Raw genomic sequence first — 18,797 nt, forward strand, 5'->3', positions numbered from 1 at the left:
ACAGCGGTCGGTAGAAATGAAGCTGATTCCACGAGCAGCTTTCCTCAGCTGCTGCCGCTGGCCCCTGCCTAGCATCCTGATTTATAGGATCGAAGATTTTGAGCAGAACAATAGATAGCATTTGTCAAGGATTTGCTCTGGCCACGAACTGTTTAAGCATGTTTTGCACATGTATCCTTAAATACTCACCCCGAGGTCACAGTGCAGTGTGATCTCTTCTACAAGACCTCACACTGGTCCATTATGTTGATGACCATACACTGATTGTACCAGGTGAGGAGGAAGTAGCAACTATTCTAGCCACTTGGCATGACATGTGCCTGCTAGGAGGTAGGAAATAAATCCCACAAAAACTCAGGGGCTCCCACCTCAGTGAAATTTCTACATGTGCGATGGTCTGAGACAGGTCAAGTTATCCCTTTGAAGGTTAAGTTCTCCATTCCTACTACTAAGAAAGTGACATCACATGGGTTAATGGCGGTAATATGTACCTCACCTGAGTGCTGCATCACCCAAGAAGCTGCTAGTTTTGAGTTGGGCCCAGAACAAGGAAGGTTCTGCAACAGGTCCAGACTGCTGTGCTAGCTGCTCTGCCACTGTCTCCCCAGCTAAAACATACATTCCATGGTGTGCCCTAACTTGGGGATAGAATTTCTGCTCAATTTGTCCCCCACTGTATTCCCAGGGCTACAAACATTACCCAGGATGAAGTAACCACTCAAGAAAGTATGTGTTGAATGAATGAACATCTATGAGGTAGCTACCATTACTATCCTCATTTTAGTGAGAGAGAGACGGAAATTTTGAGAGGTCAAGTTGCTCAAGATGTCATAGAGTGAGTGCAGGACTCTTCTCATTTTCAGCCGGTGTGCAAGGGAAACCCACACATCTTCCCTGAGGTCAGTCATTTACTCAGCTCAGGTTCAGAGTTCATCTTCTGTGGCTCTTTTGTAGCTCTCGGATAAAAGGCATAAATTGAGCAAAATCTGGGATTTCTCCACAATCCATCTTCCCTGCAGAGGGCACTCTAGGCAAAGCTGGAAAATCAATGGCATTGCCCATGAACCTCCTTTCTATTTCCTTCTTATTAATTTTTTGCACCCCAGTCTCCATTTATTTATGTTACAGTGCTTGGTTTTTAACATAGGTAGGTATTTTCCCCGTTGGAGGTTTTTCTTCAGAATCGGTTCACTTTTACTGAATATCTTCCTGTGACTGGTATAATAAGATGTTTCCTATATGTTTTCCTGTTTAATCCAGGAGAGTCCAAATAGGCCCCAGTATTTGGGAGAATTTGTAATATTTCCCAAACCATGCTGGAATGAATAGTATTAAATCAAGGCTCTGCTGTGCTTGAAGAAATCTGGATGTTAAGGTAACTTGTGAATATTTATCCATATGTCACATAAACCCAGCTCACGTCCAATTAAATAGTAAAGAACATGATGGTTATGTGGCAAAGAAAGTTTCAGTCTCTCTTGCTCCCTGACCATCATCATTTTAATTTATTTTAAAATGAAAGTTTGGGGCACAAGTTACCATTGGTGATCGTCCATGTAAACCAGACTTGTTAGAGGGTGTAATTTCCTCATCACTTTTCCTGGCTGGTTATTGTAATGACTGAAATATTTCTAGTGTGTGATACATAGTTAACTTTTATTTCTCTTTACAAGAATAATTCAAAATTCACTTTATTCCTAAAATGGTTTTCCTGTTCTCACCACTAACCTCTTATTAGCATCTCCTTAATAGTTATATGCTTAATAATTAAGTTATATGCTTAATAATAATATTAATATGAAGAATAAAGCAAGCTCTTATGTAGTGCCAGGTACCATTTTACCATTACATTATATATACTAACTCATTTAATACATCCGGCACCTCTGTGATAGTAATTTTTATTATTACCATGCTGTAAGTGAGGAAATTTAGTCAAAGAGAGATTAAGTAGCAAAGCCAAGATTTGAACTCAGACAATCTGGCTCCAAATTCTGAATTCTAAACAATTATGCTATAAGGTATAATTTCATATCAATAAATAAATATTTACTCATGCCTACTAAATACTAGGCATCATTAGATACCTGAATAGCCTGCTAACTAGTGTCTGAAACTTTGTAAATAAAGTATTCTGTTGTTACTTATTGATACCATTTTAAGAGTTAATGATCATTAATATAGTTCCCAGGAACATTATAGATAATGTCTTTTATTTCTAATAAGTATTATTTTGTAAAAAGCATGTATGGATGTTAGTGCTAATTCTCAACTAATTAGAGAAAGAGTGTGGCTGGCCCTAATGATAGATGAATAACCTGTGACTCAGAGAGACTCTATGACTTATCCAAAATCATTCAGCTGTTTATGGGCATGAACTCAAGTTCATGATGTTGGACATGAACTCAAGTCAGACTGAATTCAAAGCTCACGTCTGTTTCACTATACCTTACTATCTTAGAGGACACCTTGGTATAATACAAAGACAAGTTTATTTGCATGTGAGGAAAAAGTTGAGTGGATATGGGATGGTCTAAAACTCACTCAGTATTTTTCAGACTTTGGTGTCCATCAGAATTACCTGAAGAGCCAGTTGAAACTTCAGTTGCTTTGGCCTCACCCTTAGAAATTCTGCTTCAATAGATCTAGCATGGGTCCTAAATCTCCTAGGTAATCCTGATGCACCCGGAAGTCTTAACCTTTAGTTTCTAAGAGTTTGTTGGCAAGTTCTTTATCAATGATCTGGACTAGCAGTTCCAATCCTGATTAATTTGATGCAGCTGGATCCATTAGTATAGTCAAAAACAATGTTTTCCACTTATTTAAAATAAGCTAGTTTACTCAATTTGTTATAGGAATGGAGTATGAGGAGGGCAAGGTCGGGAGACTTGGAGATTTTGTAAGGAGGAAGGACTTCAGCTTTTGTTTTCTCCTGCTGCTGGCACGTTCTTGACCTTCACTCTCCAACCCTCAGGGAGCTGTTTTCTCTAAAAACCTATGAGAGATACAAATTCTCCAACACCCTCCCAGGTATACTGAATTAGAAATTCTGGACGTGAGGTCCAGCTAACCGTTTGAAGGAGCCCTCCAGGTAATCTGAAATTATGCTAAGTATATGGACCCATTGGCCTGCATTATTTGCTACCAAATCACCCATTTGGCACTGCACTAGTTTCGTAGGGCTGCCATAACACAGCACCACAACCTAGATGCCTTACGCAACAGAAATTTATTGTCTCACAGTTCTGGAGGCTGGAGATCTAAGATCAGGTGTTGGCTGTGTTGGTTGCTTCTGAAGGCTGTGAGAAAGAATCCGTTCTACAACTCTCGCCTCACTTCCAGCGGTTTACTGGCAGTCTTTGGCATTATTTGACTTGTAGAAGCATCACCCAGATCTTTGCCTTCATCTTCACATAGTATTCTCTTCATACCTGTGTTTGTTCCCAAATTTCCCCTTCTTATAAGGACACCAGTTATATGGAATTAGGGGCCCAACATATTCCAGTATGACCTAATCTTAAACTAATTAATTTCATCTACAATGATGCTATATCCAAATAACTTCACTTTCTGGGGTCTAACTAGGGGTTAGGACTTCAACATATGAATTTCAAGGGGGACACAGCTCACCACATCAACCCCTAATAGGCACTTTTATTGGTAACTGACTTATTTTATTGCCGTAGGAGATGGACATAGGCCAGTTATTCTTTTTCCTGGTAAATGTCTTTAAGTCAGGCTTTCAGGCAATTCACCTGATGTCCCATATAGCTCTACATATGAACACATTTTGCCTTATATATTGTCAACTTTTACTGGAAATATATTGCATCTTTTAAAATTAAATTTTAGTCAGATTATAAATGGTTTAAAAGCAAATATGCTGTCAACATTGCTGATATCCCTGTTTTAGAATCTTGAAGATGATGATAATAACAGTAGCAAACATTACTGAGAGCTTCCTATGTTCTAAGACGTGTAGTAATTACTTTATGCACGTTTTGCCACCTTTTCCTTACAATTTTATGATGCTATTATATCAATTTAAAGAAAAGGACACTGAGGCTTAAAATGCTTAAGTAACTTGCACAAACTCATAAGTATTCTAAGGTGGTCTATCAACTGTTCATCTAATAACTGTACGATGTAGCCACTGTGAATAGAATAAGAACATAAAAATAATCCCTTATTGCAATGTTTTCTGGCTTTTACAATTTCGTGTCAGTGCCTGATGACCTGCATTTGAGTTAAGTTGACCCTTAAATATTAACTGGAATGTCCAGTGAACGTACTGAGCCTGTCTACTTGAAAACACTGCCCCTAGGGTCCAACATAACATCTCAGTGATGCAGAACTGAATTTTTTAAAAAGGTACCCTACTCTCTGGTTCTATCGCTTTGATTTTTTTTGGACTCCACATATAAGCGAGATCATATAGTATTTGTCTTTCTATGTCTGGCTTATTTCATTTAGCATAATGCCATCAATAAAGCTGGAAAAAATAAGAAATAAAAAATGAAAAGGAACTCTGTTGGAGATACAATGATAAACTACGTGAGATGACCTACGTAGACTGTGAAAGAAAAGTCACAATTCTTTTTTGACAGTGTAAAAAAGTCACAAATTTTTCATTAAGATAACTAAAGACAAACAGAAAACAATGAGCAACTTATATGTCAGATTATGCAAACATGCACCTTCCTCTCAACTGCAACTACCTAAAACCCCTACCTGGGCTCTGATTGACTGACTATCAGGTAACATAATCCTCTTCTCTCCTCACTAAAATAAAAAACACTTGTATGTTCTCCAGTGAGATTCTAGCAACACTTTTAAAACTCCTATGACATATGGAGGAGATTGATTTATGAAGGTCTTCTCTTTGGGGCTTCCCCAAGGTGGTTTTCGTGAATTTTCCCACAATTGAGTGAACTCTTGATGTTAGCACGCTCACCCAATTTAGGCATTAAAGGGGGGGGTCTATGCGATCCCAAATAATCTGGTCTGATGATTTGGGATCGAGTAGACAAGCCCTGAGAAGGTTTTAAGTAGGACCCTAGAGCTGTGCTTCTCTAACTTTATTGTGCACTTCAAAGAACCGTTGTTTACATTAGAATGCAGACTCTCAGGGTTCACCCCAACACTGAGGCTGCCTTTCTAACAAGCTCCCAGGTCATGCAGATACTGCTGGTTCATGGACCACACTTAGAGTAGCCAGGACTTAGAACAGTGGTTTTCAAATGTGTCTACACATCAAAATCACCTGGGCAACTTAAATATATATATATATATATATATATATATATATATATATATAAAACAGCTTTATTGAGTTGTAATTAATATACCATACTATCCACTCATTTAAATTGTACATTTCAGTGGCTTTAGCACATTCACAGAGTTTTGCAACCATTGCCACAAGCAATTTTAGACTATTTTGGTTACCCACCCCCAAAAAACCTTTGTACCCATTAGAAGTGCATTCCCCCATTTCCCCTATCTTACACCTTCCCCCCAAATTTTATGCAACCACTAGTCTACTTTCTGTCTCTATATATTTGCCTATTCCAGCTATTTCATATAAATGGAATCATATAATATGTGGTCTTTTGTAATTGATTTCTTTTACTTAACACAATGTTTACAAGATTCATCCATTGGGAACATATATCAGTACTTCCTGGCTTTTTATGGGTGAATGATATTCTATTGTGTGGATAGACCACATTTTATTAATCAATTCGTTGCTTGATGGGCAGCTGGTTTGTTTCCACTTTCTGGCTATTATGAATAATGTTGCTATGCTATGAATATTCATATACAAGTTTTTGTCTGGGCATACGTTTTCAATTTTTTTGTGTATATACCTAGGAGTAGACTTACTGGGTCATATAGTAATTCTATATTTAAACTTTTGAGGGACTCTTAGAATGCTTCCAAAGCTGCTGAATAGTTTTACATTTCTACTACCAGTGTATGGGAATTCAGATTTTTCCTTATCCTCACCAACACTTATCTTTTTTATTATAACTCTTCTAATGTGACATGGTATCTCATTGCAACTTTGATTTTTATTACTGGGGTTGCTAATGGTCAGCTTTTAAAAAACCACTTATTTCTAGACTCCACCCCAGATCTACTTGATCAAAATCTCTGAGAATCTGGATTTGGAGAAATCTATAATTTTTGCTAAACCCTTATGGTGATTTTTATAATCAACCAGAACTACTTCTCATTCTAGCAATTATATCAAGGGAATTATTTTAGCCTTAAGGAGAGGTGATCTATCTTTGTGTTGCAGATTTCAGAATTCTTTATGCTTTGTGATTTGATAAAGTAGATTAGAAAATATATTTCTTTTAAGACACACAAATTAAGAGATTGTAGAATTCCCAAATGAAAATATTTCTTTAGGTCACATTGACAATTTTTCTGCTAACAATAAATTTTTAGCAGTATATATTCTTGGTAGAAATTTAATGAAGGAATCTTCCCTGAGCATAATTATATGACTTTATAATTTATTCATTTGAATGGCTAGTTTGTCGCAGCTATGGCTTGGGTGCCTACAGAATCCAGGAGCAATTAATTGGGTAGCAGTTTAAAAAAATACATGCTATACACAAAACCTAGTGATTTAGTGGATGTGTTCAAGGAATTGGGAAATGAGAATTCTTGTCCAGGTTCTAATTTTCCTTGGTTATTAGGCAAACTTTTTCTTTTATCAGAGTTGTCTCATCATGAGGTAGAAATAAATTACAGAGAATAAAATACTGATTTGGATAATTGTTTTTTGTGTGTCCTGGTGCTCACTTTTGGAAGCTACTGCTAAAATACATACCATTTATTTTTTGAGGGTTTGCTATTTGACAGATATTATGTTAAATGCTTATTGCATTTCTCACTTAATCCTTACAACACTTTAAGGTAAATATTATTACACCCACTTCAATGACAAGGAAATTAACACTTTTAGCAGCTAAGAAACTTGCTGAAGGATATATAAATATCAAGGTAGAGAGCTGGAATTTAAATTCAGTTATCTCCAGACCTGGCTTTAGATTCCTCAACTTTTCTTATAGAAACTATAATGAAACAAGCAAACAACAAAAACAAGGAATAACCAAACAAAAAATACTTCCCCAAAATGTGTGAATAATAATAATAAAAAAATCTTATGTAATCCCACCATTCAGACAGAAATAAAGTTCATTCACTTCTATGTCTTTCTGTCCAGTCTCTATTCTATGCCTACACAGTTGAAGGAAGGACTTTAGTGCTAATGCACCTCCAAGTCAATGGACAAATAAAGGGAGTTGTAACTGGATGGAGAAAGTATAGATTTTGGGGTCACATGGATGTTGTTTAAAACCTGCCTGAGTTGTGTGATTTTGGTCAAGTTAACCTCCTGAGGTTCATTTTCCTTAACTGCTGGTCATAATACCTAACTCCTAAGCTTATGTAGTGATTATAAATAATGGCTAAAACATACACAATACATAATAAGTATTAAATAATTGGTAGATAATAATAATGTTTATTTGCTGAGATGTAATAGAAACATTGGTCCATCAGGGCCACGTGACATCAAATTGCTTAGGCCAAAAATCTAACAATTATTTTTGATTGCTTTATTTCCCTCATAACCTGTATTCAATTCATCACCAAATCTTGTCAACTCTATCTTCAGAATATAGTCCCAATCAAACCACTTCTTATCTTTAAGGCTACTAGCCTAAGGCAAGCCTCTCTCATCTTCTCACCTTTCACCTGGAATCTCAACTGGTCAGCTTCTAGGCTCTGGTCTTACCTTTCTGCACTCTATTCTCCACACTGCAAACTGAGAGATTTGTTAAAAACATAAACCAGCTTAAATCACTTCCTTGATTAAAGTCCTCCAGACATTTTCCATTGCTTTTAGAATAAAACCCACATTGTGTATCCAGCCAATATGGACCCACACAATCTCCCACTGCCTTCTTTTCTGAACTCATTATTATCACCTTGTCCATCATGCACCAGCTATCTTTTTCTTCTTCTCAGGAATACTACCTAGTTTCCTCTTAGGCCTTTTTAATTTGCAATCTGGACTTCTCCACAACCCCCTCCAGCCCTTTTTATGGGTGGCTCCCTTTGTTTATTTCAACTGCATCCTCGTTAAGAATGTGTTCCCCGATCACCCATCTAAAATTGCATTCCTATTTCTGGTCAAGTACGTAATGCTGTACTCACTTCCCATCAGGACAATGTCAATTACAATTAAACCACAGAACAACCATTATTGAGAATCAACTGAAGTCTAGCTGAACTGAAGCCATGCAACTATGGATATACAGAGGAAGCTACCTTGAGACTGGTAGAGGTGGCAGAGACTTGGAACGGGCTGGTCCCACACCCAAGTGTGACCATTAAAAACAGAGAGGAATATTTCTGCTGCAGAAGTCCCCCCTGAGGAGTGAGGGGTTCTAGCCCATCGCCAGCCCAGGATTTCAGTGCCAGGGAGAGAAGTGCCTCTAAGTACTGGCTGTGAAAAACAGCAGAGTATGTGGCTGAGACAGAGTGTGGCTGTACTCCCAGGTGCTCCTCTTAAAGGGACCATTCATGGATTTACTTGCTCTGAGCTCCAGCACTGGGACAGCAGCTCGAAAGGCGCCAGGGACATATGGGGAGGAAATGAATTATCTAGCTTCAGAGTGAGGACTGGAGAGGCAACTTTATCCTGCACAGAGGAGCTGGCATAAACCATTGTTTGTTTTCTGAGCCCTCCCTCTCTCTATATGCAGACACAGGCAGACGCCATATCTAGGTCTCCATCAAACTGGCTAATACCTTTCATATGCCCCATTCTGGTGATTCACTGAGACCCGCCCCACCCAACTTGTCAGAGTACCCAAGCCACTTCCAGTGGCTTTTCCATATAAGTGGCCTGTCTTGGCTCATGCTGCAGGCTTTTCTAAAGTCTCTCAAAGGTTCACAAAACCTAACAAGCAGCATCTGGCTTCAGCATGTCCTTTACCTCTGGCTGAGCAGTCCTAAGCCGGGCAATAGTGACAGCCAGCCTTTGTTCCTGGCTTGGCCTCTCAAGGCACCTCCAAGCACCGTGTGGGCAGTAGCCATCTCTGGATTGCTTTATGGCTCATGCCAGGTGGCCCCAGGCAGGGCACAGAATGCTGCTGAACTTGGCCTGTAGCAGGTCTCGTCCCAGGAGACTCTGGGGCTGGCAGGCCCAGTGACCACCTTTGGACTGGGCCAGAACATCACCCAGCCACCTCCAAGGATGACATACCCAAAGAGAAGATTGGGCAGGCACCAGAGCCCCCTTAAATTGAACCCTGCTTTGTAGGGTCAACCCCTGCAAAATAGTCACCTATTGTAGTCACAGCCAATCCTCACAAACAATCAGCCTGAGGGTCAGTCTCTCCCATTGATAAGCAAACAGCAATCAACTGTCAACTATAACAGGAGGGCACACACAACCCACACAAGGGACACACCTGAAACACACAGCTCTGGTGACCAGGGAGACTACACCACTGGGTCCCATATGACACCAACTACATAAGGCCACTCTGCTAAGACTGGGAGACATAGCAGTCCTACATAGAAACAAACACAGGGAGACAGCCAAAATGGGGAGACAAAGAAACATGTCCCAAATGAAAGAACAGAACACAGGTCCAGAAACAGAACTAAACAAAATGAAGACAAGAAATCTACCAGAGGCAGAGTTCCAAACACTGGTTATAAGGATGCTTAATGATCTCGGGAGAACTTCAACAAAGAGATAGGAAACATAAAAATGGAAATTGAAAACATAAAAAAGAACCAGTCAGAAATAAGGAATATAAGAACTGAAATGAATACATTAGCGGAAACAACAGTAGATTAGATGAAGCAGAGGATTGAATCAATAATTTAGAAGATAAGGTAGCATAAAACACCTAATCAAAACAGCAAAAAGAAAAAAGAATCCAAAAAAATGAGGATAGTTTAAGGGGACTCTGGGGCAACATCAAACATGGCAACATTTGCATCATAGGGATACCAGAAGGAGGAGAGAGAGAGCAAGGAGTTGAAAACCTATTTGAAGATATAATGATGGAAAGCTTCCCTACCCTGGTGAAGGACATATATATACAAGCCCAGGAAGCACAGAGAGTCCCAAACAAGATGAACCCAAAGAGGCCCACATCAAGATACATCATAATTAAAATACCAAAGGTTAAAGACAAGGAAAGAATCTTAAAAGCAGCAAGAGAAGCAGTAGATTACCTACAAGGGAGCTCACATAAGATTGTCAGCTGATTTCTCAACAGAAACTTTACAGGCCAGAAGGGATTAGCAGGAGATATTCAAAGTGATGAAAGCAAGGGCCTACAACCAAGATTACTCTACCCAGCAAAGCTATCATTTAGAATTGAAGGACAGATAAAGCCCTTCCCAGACAAGAAAAAGCTAAAGGAGTTCATCACCACCAAACCAGTACTACAATGAATGTTAGAGGGACTTCTTTAGGTCAAAAAAAAAAAAAAAAAGAGAGAGAGAGAGAACAAAAATATGAATAATAAAATGGCAATAACTACATATGTATCAATGATTGCTTTAAATGTAAATGGATTAAATGCTCTAATGAAAAATAAGGTGGCTGAATGGATAAGAAAACAAGACTTTTACATCTGCTGCCTACACGAGACTCACTTCAGATCAAGAGACACAGAGACTGAAAGTAAAGGGATGGGAAAAAGATATTTCATGAAAACTGAATGAAAGTAAAACAACCCAGTGGTAGCAATACTTATACCAGACAAAATAAACTTTAAAATAAAGGTTGTAACAAATGAAAGAAGCACATCACCAGAGAGCATAAACCAATACATGCTGTAAGGATGTCATCGGCTGTAGGGAAAACATTCATTATCAGAGAGAATTGTCCAACTCCTAAGTATTCCACTACAAAGAAAAAACTAAGTCTTACTTAATGGAAATATCAAAAGTTGACTTCTCTTAGTTTTTTCATGGGTTTTTCTCAATGCCTATTTCATTCACCTCCAAGTAGCAAATTTACAACTGGAGTCAGATATGAAGTTCAGGCAACTCTCAACTATCTATGTATTTAGCAATTTATAATCTATGTATAACCCAAAAGCTTCATGTATCTAACAATTTCTACTGCCTCCTCTTCATCATCCATAAATAACTTCCCTGGCACCTTTAACCAAAGAAAAAATTACTTTGAGTTTAACCTTGTCTCCCTTCAGCCTGCTATCATGAACTGAGATGGTCAACACTCAGGTGTTTAGAAGTAAGACTCCCAGTTTCTAATTTTGCATGTAAGGAGCTTGGCAGTCACCATTGTGCTCTAACAACAAATAAAATGCTAATATAATATGCTATACTATATCTGAGGGAAACAATTGCTTGCACAGTAACTAGGGAACAGAACAGTTTGAAGGGTCAGTTAATTGTATGCAAAAGAGAGTGCAATGGAAGTCAGAGAAGGGAAAATCCAGTGGTCTAAAGTCTCAAGTTTGCAAGGAGCCAGGTTCTACAAGCTGGTTAGAATCTCAATGGTAAGGGTAGAGAGACAGGTCAAAACGAGCCAGTGAGACAATAAATTCATGGCGAACAGGAGGCAAGAAGAAGCTGGAGGAAAGGACGTGATTTGAAGAAATGAGTGCATACCTGGAAAGACAGACAAAGGCAGGCTGCTGAGAGTTTCAAATGCTGGACAGATGGATTTATGAGCATTCCAGTAGTAAAGGGTCTTTATGTTCTCTATTTTCATCTGGCTTTAGTTATGTCATATTGAGCTTCTAACACACGAGCCCATGGGAGAAGCCTTTTATTTAGACTGCTTAAATCCCAATAATTTGCATTGGTCCTTTTTACCTTTAAGTTAAATGTGCATTCTAACAGGATGACAACAGGTTGGGCTCCTCGGAGATAGAAAATAACCAAAACAGCTGGAAGAAAAACCATGGTGCTTGTCAGGTTTGCTTTGGGACAGGCAAGGCCGTTCTGCAGTTTAAAACAGGGCCTTTTCAGTCATCTAAGGAGACTTACACTTCACAAACACACTTCCACTAGCAACGTTATTATCATAAAGAAAGCAGAGATTTCTATTTTCAGCTGTAGGCCTACAGTAGACTTGCTGCAGACTGCTCCGATCATTAAGGGGATTATTTGTGACAATAGGAAAATGTGCACACCTATATAGTTCCCTCCTCAACTCTCCCTTTTCCTTTCGGGAGGGAACTTCATCCTTTTCATATCTCATAACGTCCAGAAGAATCAAAATATGTCAGAATCGATGTGCCATGGATGAAGTTTTCCCAACTTCAAAAGCCAGGTGCCCTTGGGCATAGAAGGAAATACCTGCTACCCAAGGGGTCCAAGCATGTCTCTCCCATCCTGGCCTCCTCTGAGCAGGCAAGTCCTATGCTGTTCAGTGTGTTCTGAGGGCATTTGGGAGCTAAAACAGATGTCTTACCAGAAGTGTTTCTTGCTATTTGGAGGAAGAATCAGGGAACAGCGTAGGTTGTTGAACTTGTATGTTTGGAGATGGAAGGATGTTGGAAGCTATTGCCAAATGATTTCTTTCCTCAGGCACCCATCTATCGTGGGCTGGATCAGCTTCTAAGCCTGGCCTTGCAAATCAAGTTTCGACAACAACCACCCATCCTACTAAAAACCTGCTCTGTGTTTTTAATTCTCTTCAGTCTTTTGGTTATGCTTTGAAGCACTGTGAAATCAGAGCCAATATGTGTTGGGTGGAGGGGAGGGCAGTATTTTATATACATATAGATATGTATATATGCATGTTTATATTTATAACACGTATATATTATATGTAAATATACACAACCACATATGCACACACATATATGCATATATATTTATAATACATTGTATGTATTATGTATTGGGTATATATTTGTATTATATGTATATGTACATTATGTATTATGTCTATGCATATTTAAGTGATTTTCCACAACACTTTGGACTGTCCTGTAATTTTCCTCTTTCTCTTCGTGTTTTTCCATCAGCACCGCTGTTTAAATGGGAATTCTCTGACTATTCCCCTCGACAGGATGAGGGGCACAGATGACGGAGCTCTGGCTATTCTCGTGGTGGCAGGGCAGGAGACACTTTGACCTACAGGAAGCTTCCTCGCTGGAGACACACAACAGAGTCCTGTCTGAAGCACTTCCGAAAGGATGGGCTGGCTGCCCATGAGGCCAGGAATGGCGGCTTTGGTTTGGCCTGAGTTCATGGACATTTTTTCCCTGGTTACCTCGGGAAGTTCTATATCCAGTTCCAGTTTAATAGGTGAATGATACCCTCTTCCCCAAAACACATGAAGTGTTGGAGAGGGGATGCTATGATTTGCACCCAGTTTATGTTCATTGGATAGGAGGTGCCTCTTTTACTTGTCACAATATTGTGGGACCGCCCAACCCCCACCATGACTGGGTCTCTTTGGAGTTTTTAACTCTCAGCATTGTCCACACTGAGCTCCCAGCAATTCATCAATCGTGGTTCAGTTTCCCTACCCTAGCACTGGTTCCCAGGATGGTTCTGCTGCCGAGTTCGCTCCTGTAGGCAACAATCCCTGTATCTGCCTGTCTGTCTCTCCAATCTTGGGGGCAGCAGTTTGTCCTTCCTTTTCTTATGATCCAAGAAGAATTGTTGATTTTGCCAGCTTTTTGGCATTTTATTTGTTGTTAGAGCACAATGGTGACTGCCAAGCTCCTTACATGCAAAATTAGAAACTGGGAGTCTTGCTTCTAAACACCTGAGTGTTGACCATCTCAGTTCACAGTAGCAGGCTGAAGGGAGACAAGGTTAAACTCAAAGTAATTTTTTCTTTGATTAAAGGTGCCAGGGAAGTTATTTATGGATGATGAAAAGGAGGCAGTGGAAATTGTTAGATACATGAAGCTTTTGGGTTATACGTAGATTATAAATTGATAGTTGAGAGTTGCCTGAACTTCATATCTGACTCCAGTTCTAGATTTGCTACTTGGAGGTGAATGAAATAGGCATTGAGAAGAACCCATGAAAGAAATAAGAGAAGTCCACTTTTGATATTTCCATTAAGTAAGATTTTTTTTCCTTTGTAGTGGAATACTTAGGAGTTGGACAATTCTCCCTGATAATGAATGTTTTCCCTACAGCCGATGACATCCTTACAGCATGTGTTGGCTTATGCTCTCTGGTGTTGTCAGAGTTGAGGAAAGGCCAATAGCTGTATGAGTTGAATACCACAGATGGTCCCTCATTGTCCCTGTAAAATTTTCAGATGTGAATTTCAGTGTTCTGAGAGCCTGGTAGGAAGTTCTGGGAAATAATTCTGGGATAAAAAAAGTTTTAAACAATGTCCATTGCAAACAAAAGGACACTGTAATTAAACCAAATCTCCCATTTACCACCCTTTCAGACATAAATATATCTTTTCCTCTTCTGGATTTTATTGATTCCCTCTTAAAGGAATTGCATCCTTGGCAAACTTAGTTTATCTCCATTCTTCATCTAGTCTTTCCTCAGTCACTTGGTCTTCCTATTGATCTTTTAGGATATACACTCTTTTCTGCAGTTGCTTGAGAAATAGACATAGAGCCTTTTTAAGCCCCTCTTGAGGCAAGAGTGGGCAAGTAATGGAGCCATCAACTGTGACAGTGCTTCTCAAAGGCAGGGATGGGTTGCTATCAATCCTTTCATAGTTGATGGGGTCCTTCAGATGATACCCAGGTTTGTTTTGTACTGTTTTTGTTTGTTATATTATACTTCACAGAATAAATAGAAGCCATCGGAGGGAAACTCCCCAAGCTCTTCTACTAAACATATTAACCCACCTGCCTTTGCACCCGTCCTTCCCAGTTGTTAAAGCAAAGCAATATTTCTTTAAGCTTTGTTCCTGGAACACTTGCTTCAGAATCATCTGCACTGAGTGTTAAAAAAGGCTAGACCTATTGATTCAGAAACCCGGGGAAGGATTTAGATAAGGCATGGAGATCTGAATTTTAATGAGCACACTTTTTGTTTCTCATGTGCCCTGGTATTTTAGAATTACCATCTTAATGTATTAATTACACTTTCTCTAATGTATTTATCCCCTTCTCTATAAGAGCTAGAGGTAGGATTCCATATTAGTTAAGATCAAGGACCCTGGAGCTCTGACATTTACTAGCTGGGCAGTGAGTTAAACTTTGTGTTTCCACTCATCTATAAAATGAGAATAATAAGATTACCTTGTCCCCAGAGGCTTATAAGAAAGATTAAATGAGCAAATATATGTAAAGCATTGAAAACATTGTTTTGCATATGATCGATGAGATACATGTTGGCTTTTAATATTACTAAATTCTTCCTATCAACCTTGAAACATATGTTAAGACTCTCTTTTTTAAAAACTCGCCATAGATCCTTTATCTCTCTCTCTCTCTTTCTGTAGTCACAATAGTACCCTCTTCCCTTTTTATTATTTCCTCCAACTGGTCCTGTTCCTTTCCCCCCACAGGGCTTTAGTGTAAGATGAAATGCTTTTCTCAACACCACCCTTTAATCTAGTTATTTTCTACTAATTCTTCCATTGTCAATTCACTGGTCTCTTTTGTAGGGAACTCTCAGACTAAGAAAATGCCCCTATTATTTGCTTTAAAATCCTATATAACTTGTATCACTGTTGTGGTTTTGCATCTCTGTGTACAACTATTTGATTAATGCCTAACCCCTCCACTAGACTGAATGCTCCAGAAGGACTGGCACTCTGCTGATTTTTGTCCACAAATATTTCCCCGATGCTGAGCATTGGGCTTGGTCCAGAGCAGGTGCTCATAAATCTCTGTTGCGTGAATTATGCACAAATATGAATATACATGAAAATCCTCAGGAGAGATCCAAGACAGGTCTGCTGGACAACTGCAGAATTATTTAAAGAGGCTAGCTTTGAAGTAAGAAGGACCCAAGGACCAATCTTCACGCTACCACATACTAGCTATGCAATCTTGGTCAAGATTCTTAACTTTCCAAGGCTCCCTTCCCTCATCTGTAATAGAACCATACCACTCTAGGGAAGTACAATATTGAGTTGTTATGGGGATTGAAGAAGGAATGCATGCAAAGGGTTTAGCGCAATGCTTGGGCCAAAGCAAATGCCCAATCAATATTTATTATGATGCTGATGATGACCTTTCTCCTGTTAACAATACTCCCCAGAGGTCTCCCATCTTCTCAGGGGCTAATTTCAGCAGCACAATCCCTAAGTGACCCATTGTGCGTTTCCTACCCCATCTTTACTTACAGCAAAGAGAGTGAGATACCTCAGATGTCTCCTGCACACACTGATCAGAGTTTGCTTTCCCCTCTTGGCCACTCTTGCTGTCTGCCAAGCTGCTTAGCTTGTCTGGTATTTTCCTTTCCGCTGCTATCACCAAAGTATGCGCCTCTGTGCACTTTCATCCATTGCCACGGCCTTTGCCAGAGCTACTCTGTCATCCTCAGTGCTGCCTCTGCCATTTCCTTTCCCCAGCAGGGTTGGGAGCTCTCTTTTCTTTACTGCTTTTGGTGGAATGGGAAAAAAATTAAGGCTGAGGCTCTCAGGGTGAGAAAATCAGTGAGCTGTGAGGCACAGCTTTTCTAATGCATCCCTTGTGCTTTGAGGTTCCCTCTCCAGGAGGGCTGAGGCAAGCCACAGTCATGATCTTCCCAGATTCTAGAGAGTGGCCCTCTAACTCTGCATCAGTGAGACTGGAGGCAGTGAGAGTGACAGGAAAGTGTAGTCAACCCTAGGAGACTTGCAGCAACCCTTTTGCAAGCTCCCTTTCAACTCTAGAACATGTACTTTTTCTCTCCCTCAACTCCTAGGCCAACTTTCTCTCCCAAGGAAAATTCTCTTTCCTCTTACAAAGTAGTTTTGCTCTTGTCCAAAAGCATTTACACATCACCCAAGGCCACCCAAGGGATACCTTGAGCAGATTCAGATTGCTGAGATGTCCCCACTTTATACACTATATGTCCCCACAAAGTACACTATTTTTATGCTATATTTTGGTGCTTTATCAGCAACAACACTTTTCTTTCTATTCATTTGGTGACATTTCTTTTGCAGTAGCAATAGATGTAGGTAGGGCAGGTAGAGTATATGATTTTAGGTCTCCCTGAAGTGGCCTTGGAAAAGTTTGAAAACCATAGTTCAAGAAACACACCAAGAAGGAAAATTCACTCTTGCCAGAATTCCTGTGAGGAATAAATGGAAATGCAAGCAGTCAAATGACCAGTGTTCTTAACTAAGCTGTGTTAATCTTTTCCCAAGGTAAAGCACATACATTTGTTTTTCACGTGATGCTTTCCTGATTTTTCTTTCAAGGACAAAAGATTTGTAGCCTGAGCAGCTGGATCACTTCCTCCCACTATTCTGTCCTTGGAGACATTTGGCCCATTAAAGGGAGCCCACGGATTCCATTTCAACAGATGCATCTCACATTTATTCAGGATATAAGTGATAGGGTGACTCATTGTACTGCTAACACAATTACAGTCTTTGTTGTTTAAGAATCATATCTTGATTCCATATAGGCAAAGGGCTTCATTATTATACTCTGTTGTAAGGAAAGACTAAAAGGGCAATCTGTGTAACAATGTCAGAGAAACTGCAATGTTCCTACTTGGGAATAAAATGTATATATGGTCATTTGACTCATAGCTTTAGGTGAGTACACGTAGAATGTGGGCTTTCTCTTATTTAATAAAAAGTCATGGATTCCTGGGTTTGTAACATTAGAACATCTATCATGGAGTGTCGTGGGTAGCTGGCCCTTGGGAAATAAAAAAAAGAGGGAAAGAAATCTTATTCATTTCCCTTTATGTTTTCCACAAATTCTATCTCTATGTGAATAAAAAGTCCTGGTAAGTACAGTATCTTAATTTTACTCGTGATCACTTTTGGACCAAGGCATACATAAATTTAAATTATGCGAAGAAAAATTTTAAAAGGATTTTATTACTAAGCTATTCGTACTTCTCCTTGAAAAAAAAAAGTCTGACCTTCCTCCGAACTTTTTTTTTATTACTTTCAGCTCCCAGTTTCTGTAGGGGTTCCTGAGATAGTAGGAAAAGTGAGTAGGCTGGAATGAGGTAGCTGTTTACTTTTCCTCTAGCTCCTTCCCTGTGGCTCACACGTGCACTCAGGTAGTGACAGGAAAGAAGGTAACGGCCTCATGGGGGTTTGTCACTGATGCACAGGAAAAGTATCCTTGCAATTTTTTCCTAAGGTCTGAATTTAAAATAATTTAAGAAGTTGTGGATTTTAATTCCAGCTCAACCACTTACTAGTTGGGTGGTCCAGGGCAAATGATTCTCTTAGTGAGAGACAGTTTCCATAAAATGGAATTATAATAGTACTCACCTCATAAGTTTATCAAAGCATTCTGAATGCTGCCACTAACTGGCACGTACTTAGTATGCACCAAATGTTATCTATTCTCCTCCTCCTTCTCCCTCTCCCTCTCCCTCTCCCTCTCCCTCTTCTCCTTCTTCTCCTTCTCCTCCTCCTCCTCCTCCTCCTCCTCCTCCTCCTCCTCCTCCTTCTCCTTCTTCTTCTTGTACTATCAGGTCTGATTTGTAGTGCAATGCATGAGAGTTATGGACTATTTGGAAGCCAGCCCCAGTTAACTGAGTGAGAAAGCAGGGGCAGATATAGTTTTTCACAAATGGCCTATTCTTAGATTGCTGCTGGCCCAGTGACTTCAAACTTCAGGAACTAGATTCCAATCATAGGACTGGTTTCGTGT

At 39.5% G+C, this 18,797-nt stretch overlaps 1 long non-coding RNA gene across 1 annotated transcript in view; it reads left to right on the forward strand.

The window, feature by feature from the left end:
• LOC109452869 (uncharacterized) overlaps positions 1–18,516 on the forward strand; it is a 114,262-nt gene extending 95,746 nt beyond the window's left edge. The window contains exon 7 of the long non-coding RNA XR_012493901.1: positions 13,053–18,516. This is a non-coding gene — a long non-coding RNA (uncharacterized LOC109452869). The remainder of the gene's footprint in view (positions 1–13,052) is intronic.
• Positions 18,517–18,797: the final 281 nt, after the last annotated feature.

Source organism: Rhinolophus sinicus, linkage group LG02 (genome assembly GCF_036562045.2).
Source record: "Rhinolophus sinicus isolate RSC01 linkage group LG02, ASM3656204v1, whole genome shotgun sequence".
NCBI lineage: Eukaryota > Metazoa > Chordata > Mammalia > Chiroptera > Rhinolophidae > Rhinolophus > Rhinolophus sinicus.